Source organism: Salvelinus sp. IW2-2015, unplaced genomic scaffold (genome assembly GCF_002910315.2).
Source record: "Salvelinus sp. IW2-2015 unplaced genomic scaffold, ASM291031v2 Un_scaffold2603, whole genome shotgun sequence".
In the NCBI taxonomy this organism is placed as follows: domain Eukaryota; kingdom Metazoa; phylum Chordata; class Actinopteri; order Salmoniformes; family Salmonidae; genus Salvelinus; species Salvelinus sp. IW2-2015.
In genome coordinates, this window is record NW_019943911.1 from 96,836 (window position 1) to 108,675 (window position 11,840).

Sequence of the window (11,840 nt, forward strand, 5' to 3'; positions counted from 1 at the left end):
GAGAGGAGATCAAAATCTACTGTCCTGTATTGTTAGTCCAACCCTCTTCCTGGAGATCTACTGTCCTGTAGGTTTTCAGTCCAACCCTCTTCCTGGAGATCTACTGTCCTGTAGTTATCAGTCCAACCTCTTCCTGGAGATCTACTGTCCTGTAGGTTTTCAGTCCAAACCCTCTTCCTGGAGATCTACTGTCCTGTAGTTTTCAGTCCAACCCTCTTCCTGGATATCTACTTTCCTGTAGGTTTATCAGTCCAACCCTCTTCCTGAGATCTACTGTCCTGTAGTTTTCAGTTTTCATCCAACCCTCTTCCTGGAGATCTACTGTCCTGTAGGTTTTCAGTCCAACCCTCTTCCTGGAGATCTTACCGTCCTGTAGGTTTTCAGTCCAACCCTCTTCCTGGAGATCTACTGTCCTGTAGTTCAGTCCAACCTCTTCCTGGAATCTACTGTCCTGTAGGTTTCAGTCCACCCTCTTCCTGGAGATCTACTGTCCTGTAGTTTATCATCCACCCTCTTCCTGGAGATCTACTGTCCTGTAGGTTATCAGTCCAACCTCTTCTGGAGATCTACCGTCCTGTAGGTTTTCAGTCCAACCCTCTTCCTGGAGAATCTACTGTCCTGTAGGTTTTCATCCACCCTCTTCCTGGAGATCTACTGTCCTGTAGGTTATCAGTCCAACCCTCTTCCTGGAGATCTACTGTCCTGTAGGTTTACAGTCCAACCCTCTTCCTGGAGATCTACTGCCCTGTAGGTTTCAGTCCAACCCTCTTCCTGGAGATCTACTGTCCTGTAGGTTTTCAGTCCAACCCTCTTCCTGGAGATCTACTGTCCTGTAGGTTTTCAGTCCAACCCTCTTCCTGGAGATCTCTGTCCTGTAGGGTTTCAGTCCAACCCTCTTCCTGGAGATCTACTGCCCTGTAGGTTTTCAGTCCAACCTCTTCCTGGAGATCTACTGTCCTGTAGGTTATCAGTCCAACCCTCTCCTGGAGATCTACTGTCCTGTAGGTTATCAATCCAACCCTCTTCCTGGAGATCTACTGCCTGTGAAGGTTTCAGTCCAACGCCTAATTTAACACACCTGATTCTACTTAATTATCTGCTCAACAAAGACTCTAACTAGCTGAATCAGATATAGTTAAATTAGGGTTGGACTGGAAACCTACAGGACAGTAGATCTCCAGGAAGAGGGTTGGACTGAAAACCTACAGACGAGTAGATCTCCAGGAAGAGGGTTGAGCAGCCCTGTCCTAGCGGTGCTTCTTACCCAGTCTATTGTTGGGTTAATTGAAAATTACACTCCCACTTTGAGCTTTGTGAATGAATAACTCCTGAACGTTGAAATGAAATGCGTAAAATAGGATTCAGTACATTGTAACTCAAGAACCCCTGTCCTAAGCAGCAGGTGTTTAAGCCTATTTCACTGGGGGAGAATCAGTCAATCTGGCTTAAACCACCGGAAGTGTTGTGGTGGCAACCATGCCAAACTACCGTGTCTCCCCTGGGGATCGATCCTCTTTCTAAACCACGCCGTATATATAGTTGAAGTCGGAAGTTTACATACACCTTAGCCAAATACATTTCAACTGAGTTTTTCACAATTTCCTGACATTTAATCCTAGTAAAAATTCCCTGTCTTAGGTCAGTTAGAATCAGCACTTTATTTTAAGAATGTGAAATGTCAGAATAATATTAAAGCGAATTATTTATTTCAGCTTTATTTATTTCATCACGTTCCCAGTGGGTCAGAAGTTTACATGCACTCAATTAGTATTTGGTAGCATTGCCTTTAAATTGTTTAACTTGGATCAAACGTCACGGTAGCCTTCCACAAGCTTCCCACAATAAGTTGGGTGAATTTTGGCTCATTCCTCCTGACAGAGCTGGTGTAACTGAGTCAGATTGGATGGTGTTTCTTCGCTTGCAAGCTCCCCCTTTTCCTCCAAACAAAACGATGGTCATTATGGCCAACAGTTCTATTTTTGTTTCATCAGCCAGAGGACATTTCTCCAAAAAGTACGATCTTTGTCCCATGTGCAGTTGCAAACCTGAGTCTGGCTTTTTTATGATGGTTTTGGAGCAGTGGCTTCTTCTTTACTGAGTGGCCTTTCAGGTTATTCGTATAGGACTCGTTTTACTGTGGATATAGATATTTTGTACTTATTTCCTCCAGCATCTTCACAAGGTCCTTTGCTGTTGTTCTGGATGATTTGCACTTTTCGCACCAAAGTACGTTCATCTCTAGGAGACAGAACGCATCTCCTTCCTGAGCGGTATGACGGCTGCGTGGTCCCATTGTGTTTATACTTGCGTACTATTGTTTGTACAGATGGAGGAAGGAGATGCGTTCTGTCTCCTAGAGATGAACGTACTTTGGTGCGAAAAGTGCAAATCAATCCCAGAACAACAGCAAAGGACCTTGTGAAGATGCTGGAGGAAATAAGTACAAAAGTATCTATATCCACAGTAAAACGAGTCCTATATCGACATAACCTGAAAGGCCACTCAGTAAAGAAGAAGCCACTGCTCCAAAACCATCATAAAAAAGCCAGACTACGGTTTKCAACTGCACATGGGGACAAAGATCGTACTTTTTGGAGAAATGTCCTCTGGTCTGATGAAACAAAAATAGAACTGTTTGGCCATAATGACCATCGTTTTGTTTGGAGGAAAAGGGGGAGGCTTGCAAGCCGAAGAACACCATCCCAATCTGACTCAGTTACACCAGCTCTGTCAGGAGGAATGAGCCAAAATTCACCCAACTTATTGTGGGAAGCTTGTGGAAGGCTACCCGAAACGTTTGACCCAAGTTAAACAATTTAAAGGCAATGCTACCAAATACTAATTGAGTGCATGTAAACTTCTGACCCACTGGGAACGTGATGAAATAAATAAAAGCTGAAATAAATAATTCGCTTTAATATTATTCTGACATTTCACATTCTTAAAATAAAGTGCTGATTCTAACTGACCTAAGACAGGGAATTTTTACTAGGATTAAATGTCAGGAAATTGTGAAAAACTCAGTTGAAATGTATTTGGCTAAGGTGTATGTAAACTTCCGACTTCAACTATATATACGGCGTGGTTTAGAAAGAGGATCGATCCCCCAGGGGAGGACACGGTAGTTTGGCATGGTTGCCACCACAACACTTCCGGTGGTTTAAGCCAGATTGACTGATTCTCCACCAGTGAAATAGGCTTAAACACCTGCTGCTTAGGACAGGGGTTCTTGGAGTTACAATGTACTGAATCCTATTTTACGCATTTCATTTCAACGTTCAGGAGTTATTCATTCACAAAACTCAAAGTGGGAGTGTAATTTTTCAATTAACCCAACAATAGACTGGGTAAGAAAGCACCGCCTAGGACAGGGCTGCTCAACCCTCTTCCTGGAGATCTACTGTCCTGTAGGTTTTCAGTCCAACCCTCTTCCTGGAGATCTACTGTCCTGTAGGTTTACAGTCCAACCCTAATTTACTATATCTGATTCAGCTAGTTAAGGTCTTGTTGAGCAGATAATTAGTAGAATCAGGTGTGTTAAATTAGGGTTGGACTGAAAACTACAGGGCAGTAGATCTCCAGGAAGAGGGTTGGATTGATAACCTACAGGACAGTAGATCTCCAGGAAGAGGGTTGGACTGATAACCTACAGGACAGTAGATCTCCAGGAAGAGGTTGGACTGAAAACCTACAGGCAGTAGATCTCCAGGAAGAGGTTGGACTGAAACCTACAGGACAGAAGATCCCAGGAAGAGGGTTGGACTGAAACCTACAGGACAGTAGATCTCCAGGAAGAGTTGGACTGAAAACCTACAGGACAGTAGATCTCCAGGAAGAGGGTTGGACTGAAACCTACAGGCAGTAGATCTCCAGGAAGAGGGTTGGACTGTAAACCTACAGGACAGTAGATCTCCCAGAAGAGGGTTGGACTGATAACCTACAGGACAGTAGATCTCCAGAAGAGGTTGGATTGAAAACCTACAGGACAGTAGATCTCCAGGAAGAGGGTTGGACTGAAAACCTACAGGAACAGTTAGATCTCCAGGAAGAGGGTTGACTGATAACCTACAGGACAGTAGATCTCCAGGAAGAGGGTTGATGAAAACCTACAGGACAGTAGATCTCCAGAAGAGTGGACTGAAAACCTACAGGACAGTAGATCTCCAGGAAGAGGGTTGGACTATAACCTACAGACAGTAGATCTCCAGGAAGAGGTTGGACTGAAAACCTACAGGACGTAGATCTCCAGGAAGAGGGTTGGACTGAAAACTACAGGACAGTAAATCTCAGGAAGAGGGTTGGACTGAAAACCTACAGGACAGTAGATCTCAGGAAGAGTGTGGACTGAAACCTACAGGACAGTAGATTCCAGAAGAGGTTGGACTGAAAACCACAGGACAGTAGATCTCCAGGAAGAGGGTTGGACTGAAAACCTACAGACAGTAGATCTCCAGGAAGAGGGTTGGACTGAAACCTACAGGACAGTAGATCTCCAGGAAGAGGTTGGACTGAAAACCTACAGGACAGGAGATCTCCAGGAAGAGGTTGACTGAAACCTACGACAGTAGATCTCCAGGAAGAGGGTTGGACTAAAACTACAGGACAGTAGATCTCCAGGAAGAGGGTTGGACTGAAAACCTACAGGACAAGTCATCTCCAGGAAGAGGTTGGACTGAAAACCTACAGGACAGTAATCTCCAGGAAGAGGGTTGGACTGAAAACCTACAGGACAGTAGATCTCCAGGAAGAGGTTGACTGAAAACCTACAGACAGTAATCTCCAGAAGGGGTTGACTGAAAACCTACAGGACAGTAGATCTCCAGGAAGAGGGTTGGACTGAAAACCTACAGGACAGTCGATCTCCAGGAAGAGGGTTGGACTAAAACCTACAGGACAGTCGATCTCCAGGAAGAGGGTGACTGAAAACCTACAGGACAGAGATCTCCAGAAGAGGTTGGACTGAAAACCTACAGACAGTAGATCTCCAGGAAGAGGTTTGGGCAGCCCTGGCCTAGGGTAAGTCCTAAAAATCTAAGATTGTTTCAAATTTATGGGCGATTCACAATATACATCTCCATTTTTGTTTTGTTTTTTCCCTCTAAATAAGCTTTGTTGCACAATTTTWAAAAAAGAAGGTAAACACACTGCGTTTTCAAAACAGTCAGGAATAACTTAATGAATTCAGGGATTGTAAAATTAGGCCAAGCACAACCACTAATAATGACAACTTCTGGTAGSAGAGGTTCTAGAACATTAACACAGGTCTCATCAACAATCTCTGAAGCACAAGCCCAAATACTACTGAGTAGACAGTTAATCTTTTATTTTTCAAGTTTATCCAACTTGGATCTATTCGCTTGCTAACAAGGTATAACAGTTGAACTGTTATGAATACACCCCCCTCCTGTCAGCCTCCAACTGTTTGGAACAACAGTTCACTTTGTTTACATGTTGAGATCAAGTGACCTACCTGGGCAAGATTACGCTTACTTCCCAGAATGAGAACGAGTTGCCAATTCCTTATATAAAATGAGTCTTGGTATGCTCGTTGCACATTTATAAAACAGAGACTAGACAGCTAGCACATAACAGTATGTGTCTAAAAAATGCTGCGAACTGCAACGCGCAACRGAAACTAAGCATTCATTTCCCACAATCACGTTCATTAATATTCTCATTTTAGTATGGTCATCCCTGTTCTACATTTTGGCAATGGAGACATAAAAAGGGTATCGTTAGAAACGGGATTTCTTTTTTTTTTTATAAATTTGACCGATTCGGTTTGACCAAACCTCAAAAAGCAAATAGCGAATTGAAACGGCTTGTCAGAGGAAGAAGTGATCTGTTGTTGTTGTTGTGAGTGGCAGGGGGAGGGGCCTGAAGTCAGAGAGGGAAGACGCACCGATGGAGATCAGACCAAGACAAAACACGCCAATTTTTAAAAAATCAAAAAAATGTATTTAAAAAAAAAAAAAAAAATGGGGGGGATTATTGCGATACAGGCATTTGGAATATTGCGCTAAAACATTGATTTGATTAGCACACCCTAGGAAAAGGCTATTGATGCAGGCTTCCAGGAGAAGAGGTTTTGTCTGTGTGCTGTAGATAAATGTAGGATCTGATTTAGTCTTGTCACCCAGAATAACCTGTTGTTCCTGTTCCACATTACTGCTTCCTGCAGTTTGTTGTCCCAGTGTCTTAAAAATCAGTTTCTGAACACTCAAACTCACTCCCCCAGCCAGAAACAGACCACACAACAGACATTGCTCCCTTGCCTCCCTCACATTSGCAGGGCCAGAGCACTGTTGAGGTCTGGGCCGTTCGATGACTAACAGGTKGGAGGCTAAAGCCAACAGAGACCATTTGAAGGACATTTTAAACACACACTAGCTCTGACTAGAGACCCAGTGGGACCTTGTTAAGCTTTGAAGTGACAGGACCCGTTGATTTGCTGCTAAATCAAAAAACTCTGAATGTTTGGAGTGACAGAATTTGACTTGATGAAATAACCACTCAGTCAGCAGCTGATGTCTTAATCCAATGATGACATATGTTCCTCAGACATACGCGTAGTGTAGACTATGGACAGATGCTAGCGTAGTGTCTCTCTGTGTGTGTGTGTGTGTGTGTGTGTGTGTGTGTGTGTGTGTGTGTGTGTGTGTGTCATTCAGACTGACAACAGATCTATCAAACAGCCAGTAGCTAAGAAACTCCCCTGTGTACTTTTTATAATGGATCCCCATTAACTGCTGCTTTGCTTGTTCCTGCAAAATTAAAAAGCAGTTTATATCATATTTAAAAGCTTTCTCTTGTGTGTGAGTTATACCCGCAGACACTTAAAACAACAGAGGATAATGAAATAATGAATCTCCCTTTTAAAATGTCAATTCAACGTACCGTTAAATTACCGGTACACAACAGAAGGCGAGGCTTTTAAAACAATGATCTTCGACAGCAGTATACTCTTAAAAATAAAAAAAAGGTACAAGTTAGAACCAAACAAGAAGAGCCATAGAAAAATCCAAAAACCAGACATGTTGTTTTCGTCATTCCAGGACCAGCATTGAACAGGCCTGTTGWAGGTTAAGCCTTATTTCATATTTCCCAGGGTGCTTTTAGAGTGAATTTTTTGAGTTACCAGTACCACCCATGACTTTGTTTACTAGTGACAGAGACTTTGTTGCATTCGTTCATTTTTCAGTCCTGTGTCTTTTATCAAGTGAGATTGTAAGTGAATATGTTGTCATTAATATTCAATTATTTAACAATTGTGCGAGAGAAAAATGACATTTACCTGATTTTGTTTAATATTAATAGTTAATAATTATATGCTTAACAATAGTAAGACATTTCTATTCTACCAATGCTGTTGTTTTGAGAAAGGATGGGTCCCCTCTTCCACGTTCCCTCTCCGCAGCTGGTCTGGGCTCATGGTCAAGGCCTTGGGATAGAGACCAACTGGAGGAACAGAATACACCTGCATTTTTCCAAATCCTCTTTGCTTTTGGAGTAACTTGGTCACACGGCATAAGACGAAGAGCCTCTCAGAGTGGACCACAGTTCTTCAGTCCAATCCTTCAGTCCAATCTTCCACAAGCACCGCTGTGTAGTGACATGAAGTGAACTGAGACTGGCTTGAGCATCGCTGACAATTCAATCAGCAGAAGGGAGTCATTAGGATCTCACCTGTTACCTGTTGTTACCTGTTGGAAACGACCAACATCCATCCACTCTTGTTCGTTTTTAAGAGATTATGTCTTTAAGGGGTTGTGTTTATTCTTTCGTTTTGATACACAGAGCCACAAGAAGAAAACAAGGTAGCCCCCTGCCAGGGAGGGGTGGAACCAGCCATGAATAAGAAGTGTTTGGGTTTCTATATAAACCCCTTTTCGTTTCTGTATTATTCATGCTCTCAACGATCACTGGTCGATGACCAGCTAACTTTATTACAATAATTAAATCGATATTAAAAAGTTGATTGTTTGAAGAAATTGAAAGTCTCTTCTCCCTTACTTGATTAGAATTTCCACGACACAATACATMTTTCCTAAGGTCTTCTTTTGTGGGCCTAGTTTTACAGTGGCCTGGAAAATCATGGTTTACAGGCCACATCATGCTTGCAAGTCACATTACTCTGGCTTGCAACGTGTAATTCCTATTGGAATCCACTAAAACAACCATTTCAGTTCTGGTTGCAATAAGTCCAAGTAACAGATTGGAATAGTTTAGAAAAATGTAYGCCATTTATATTTGAGTAGAATAAGATTAAAATCAATGCAAAAAAAAGATAGAACTTTGTTTCAATATCTAGAAAATGTAAGAAAGGATATCAACCTGCAATAGAGCATGCTGGGAAATATAATGCTAGGAGCATGGTTTTGGTTGAACTCTGGTTATTAACACCAACACTGGGGTTATTTTTTACACCACTGAGTGTTAAATTTAATTCTTGAATCAACACTAGAAATGTGACACAGGAAAAATCAACACTAGTTAACACTTTGTCAATTTGCTGTGTGCCATGAAAGGGTTATTCTGAAGTACCGTCGATGCCACGTCAAGAACCCCACGTTTAACTAAAGGTTCTTCAAAAAAATATATAATAATAATAATATTAATAAAAATACAAAAATTGGGTAAGAGTTTACCTTTAAGAGCAGAGGAAGAACCATTTAAGAACTATGACTGACCCCCATTGAATCAAGTGGTTGATTGTTTGGTCAATAGGCTGTTGGTTGACCARTATGTATTTAGTCGTGCAGTGGCAAATRGACAAAAAAAAATGAATCATGGCACAGGAGACCCCTTGTCTGTTACACGTCTCTCTCCAGAACGTGAATTGTTTGCCCTTTGATTGTTAGTGTCTATCAATTCCTCATATCACCAATAGTAGCCTACATTAGGAGTGATGGAAATTAACGGTTAAAATGTACAATGTTTGATTACATTATTTCAACAAACGTTAAACCCATTGAGCTGCAATAATSACGTAGTCAGGTGTGAAGAGAAATAATCTGGCTAAAGTGTTCAATGCCACGATTCAGAGAAGGACACAGGGCCAGATATGATGGGTCTTTTGTTAGTGTCTAGCAGAGAGTCAATCAGCTCTTTGAAATCCAGTTTCAACTGTTCAGAGCTGCCCTTCATTATGTCATTAGAACCCACATGGACTACGATAGAATCAGTGTCCATGTCCTGGTGTAGTACATTCAGGAGCAGCTTAGTAATGTCATTAAATTTAAAACCACACATGTCCTGGTGTAGTACATTCAGGAGCAGCTTAGTAATGTCATTAAAACCACATGTCCTGGTGTAGTACATTCAGGAGCAGCTTAGTAATGTCATTAAAACCCACATGTCCTGGTGTAGTACATTCAGGAGCAGCTTAGTAATGTCATTAAAACCCACATGTCCTGGTGTAGTACATTCAGGAGCAGCTTAGTAATGTCATTAAAACCCACATGTCCTGGTGTATACATTCAGGAGCAGCTTAGTAATGTCATTAAAACCCACATGTCCTGGTGTAGTACATTCAGGAGCAGCTTAGTAATGTCATTAAAACCCACATGTCCTGGTGTAGTACATTCAGTGAGCAGCTTAGTAATGTCATTAAAACCCACATGTCCTGGTGTAGTACATTCAGGAGCAGCTTAGTAATGTCATTAAAACCCACATGTCCTGGTGTAGTACTTTCAGGAGCAGCTTAGTAATGTCATTAAAACCACATGTCCTGGTGTAGTACATTCAGGAGCAGCTTAGTAATGTCATTAAAACCCACATGTCCTGGTGTAGTACATTCAGGAGCAGCTTAGTAATGTCATTAAAACCCACATGTCCTGGTGTAGTACATTCAGGAGCAGCTTAGTAATGTCATTAAAACCCACATGTCCTGGTGTAGTACATTCAGGAGCAGCTTAGTAATGTCATTAAAACCCACATGTCCTGGTGTAGACATTCAGGACAGCTTAGTAATGTCATTAAAACCCACATGTCCTGGTGTAGTACATTCAGGAGCAGCTTAGTAATGTCATTAAAACCCACATGTCCTGGTGTAGTACATTCAGGAGCAGCTTAGTAATGTCATTAAAACCCACATGTCCTGGTGTAGTACATTCAGGAGCAGCTTAGTAATGTCATTAAAACCACATGTCCTGGTGTAGTACATTCAGGACAGCTTAGTAATGTCATTAAAACCCACATGCCCGGTGTAGTACATTCAGGAGCAGCTTAGAATGTCATTAAAACCCACATGTCCTGGTGTAGTACATCAGGAGCAGCTTAGTAATGTCATTAAAACCCACATGTCCTGGTGTAGTACACATTCAGGAGCAGCTTAGTAATGTCATTAAAACCCACATGTCCTGGTGTAGTACATTTCAGGAGCAGCTTAGTAATGTCATTAAGAACCACACAGCTTAGTAATGTCATTAAAACCCACATGGACTACGATAATGTCCATGTCCTGGTGTAGTACATTCAGGAGCAGCTTAGTAATGTCATTAAAACCCACATGGACTACGATAATGTCCATGTCCTGGTGTAGTACATTCAGGAGCAGCTTAGTAATGTCATTTACTCTAGCTCTGGGATAGGACATTGTTCCTGGCGCAAAAACAGTCACATTTCTTACCGTGAAGCTGCCCAAAATCACGGCTGGCGAGAAGGACGAGGAAATCCGCCCAATCCCACGCTTCACATGATTTGGTTGCCGACGGCGACTTCGAAATCGTAGTAGTRGGCACTGCTGTCTCAAAACACCCCCAGCGACGAGGGTTCCTCAAATGYATTTAAAAATGTAATGCTCTGATCCAGTGGAAACGTCACCAAACACCTGATTACTTCTTATCCCTTTGCGCAAATAGCCTACAGCTGTGTCTGTCCTGAGCTCAGTGGCGGGGGAAACCGAGGGCCCACAATATTTTATACAATGCTGCAAGTTTGCTGCCGTTCCGGCTGGACAGTTGATAACATGTTTCCAGGTCATTGCATAGCCAATGTGATGTATAGGATATTTATATTYAAAAAGCAGGATATTTTCTACCTGCAGTCTGCAATGGTTTTCTTCGTTGGCTTCATGTAGGCTATTTTTACACAGTTGACAATAGAAGTTACTTGTAGATTTGAATACGTTTTAATTTGGCTTTCGATTGAATGTAGACTAACCACATGATAATGATTTTGAGATAGACTATTATAAAATTAAACGTGCATATGAAAATCATAACTGGCACGGAGATCAGTAGAAATGGTAAGATAACTTGGTGCTCCGAATGGAAAAGGTTTTCCGACCGCTGGTGTAGCCTATTACCAGTAACTTCAGGAGCATAACGGCAGGCAGAATCAGAGGAGGGTCAGGTTTTCTTCTGGTTAAGACATCTTGATCTCTGACTCCCTCTTCATTATTTAATCAAACTATGTGCTTAAAAACAGACAGTCTCAGTACATATAGTTGATTTTATTAAAACACATAGGGTGTGTCCATATATGGAAAAATACACATTTTAAAAAGACGCCGACTCTCGGGGACAGGCCTATTAAAAGAACCTTCATGTTTGGCGTTTCTCACAAGTGTCTGAATGTTACAGTTGGCAGGAAACACGTGACTTCCCTGTTCTACCACAATGACACAGAAAGAGTACACACACACACACACACACACACACACACACACACACACACACACACACGCAGAAATGACAGAAAGAAGAGTCTTGGTTGAGAAACAAAAAAGGCCTCATTGATTCCGACGGACTTTGGAAAAACGGTCTGCTTCAGAGTGACTGACAGATGTCTGTCAATCAACCCGACAGGTCCCGGACAGGTCATTCTTCAGAATAAAT

General features: G+C 42.0%; 1 protein-coding gene and 1 long non-coding RNA gene across 2 annotated transcripts in view; both read right to left on the reverse strand.

Annotated features, from left to right (window-relative positions):
- Positions 1–11,840, reverse strand: part of LOC112074360 (protein mono-ADP-ribosyltransferase PARP8) — a 76,730-nt gene that overhangs the window by 48,941 nt on the left and 15,949 nt on the right.
- LOC139025383 (uncharacterized) lies at positions 510–3,513 on the reverse strand. The gene is made up of 3 exons (XR_011476953.1): positions 3,426–3,513; positions 637–723; positions 510–553 (listed from the first exon to the last, which is right to left on the reverse strand). It is a non-coding gene; the product is annotated as an uncharacterized lncRNA (long non-coding RNA).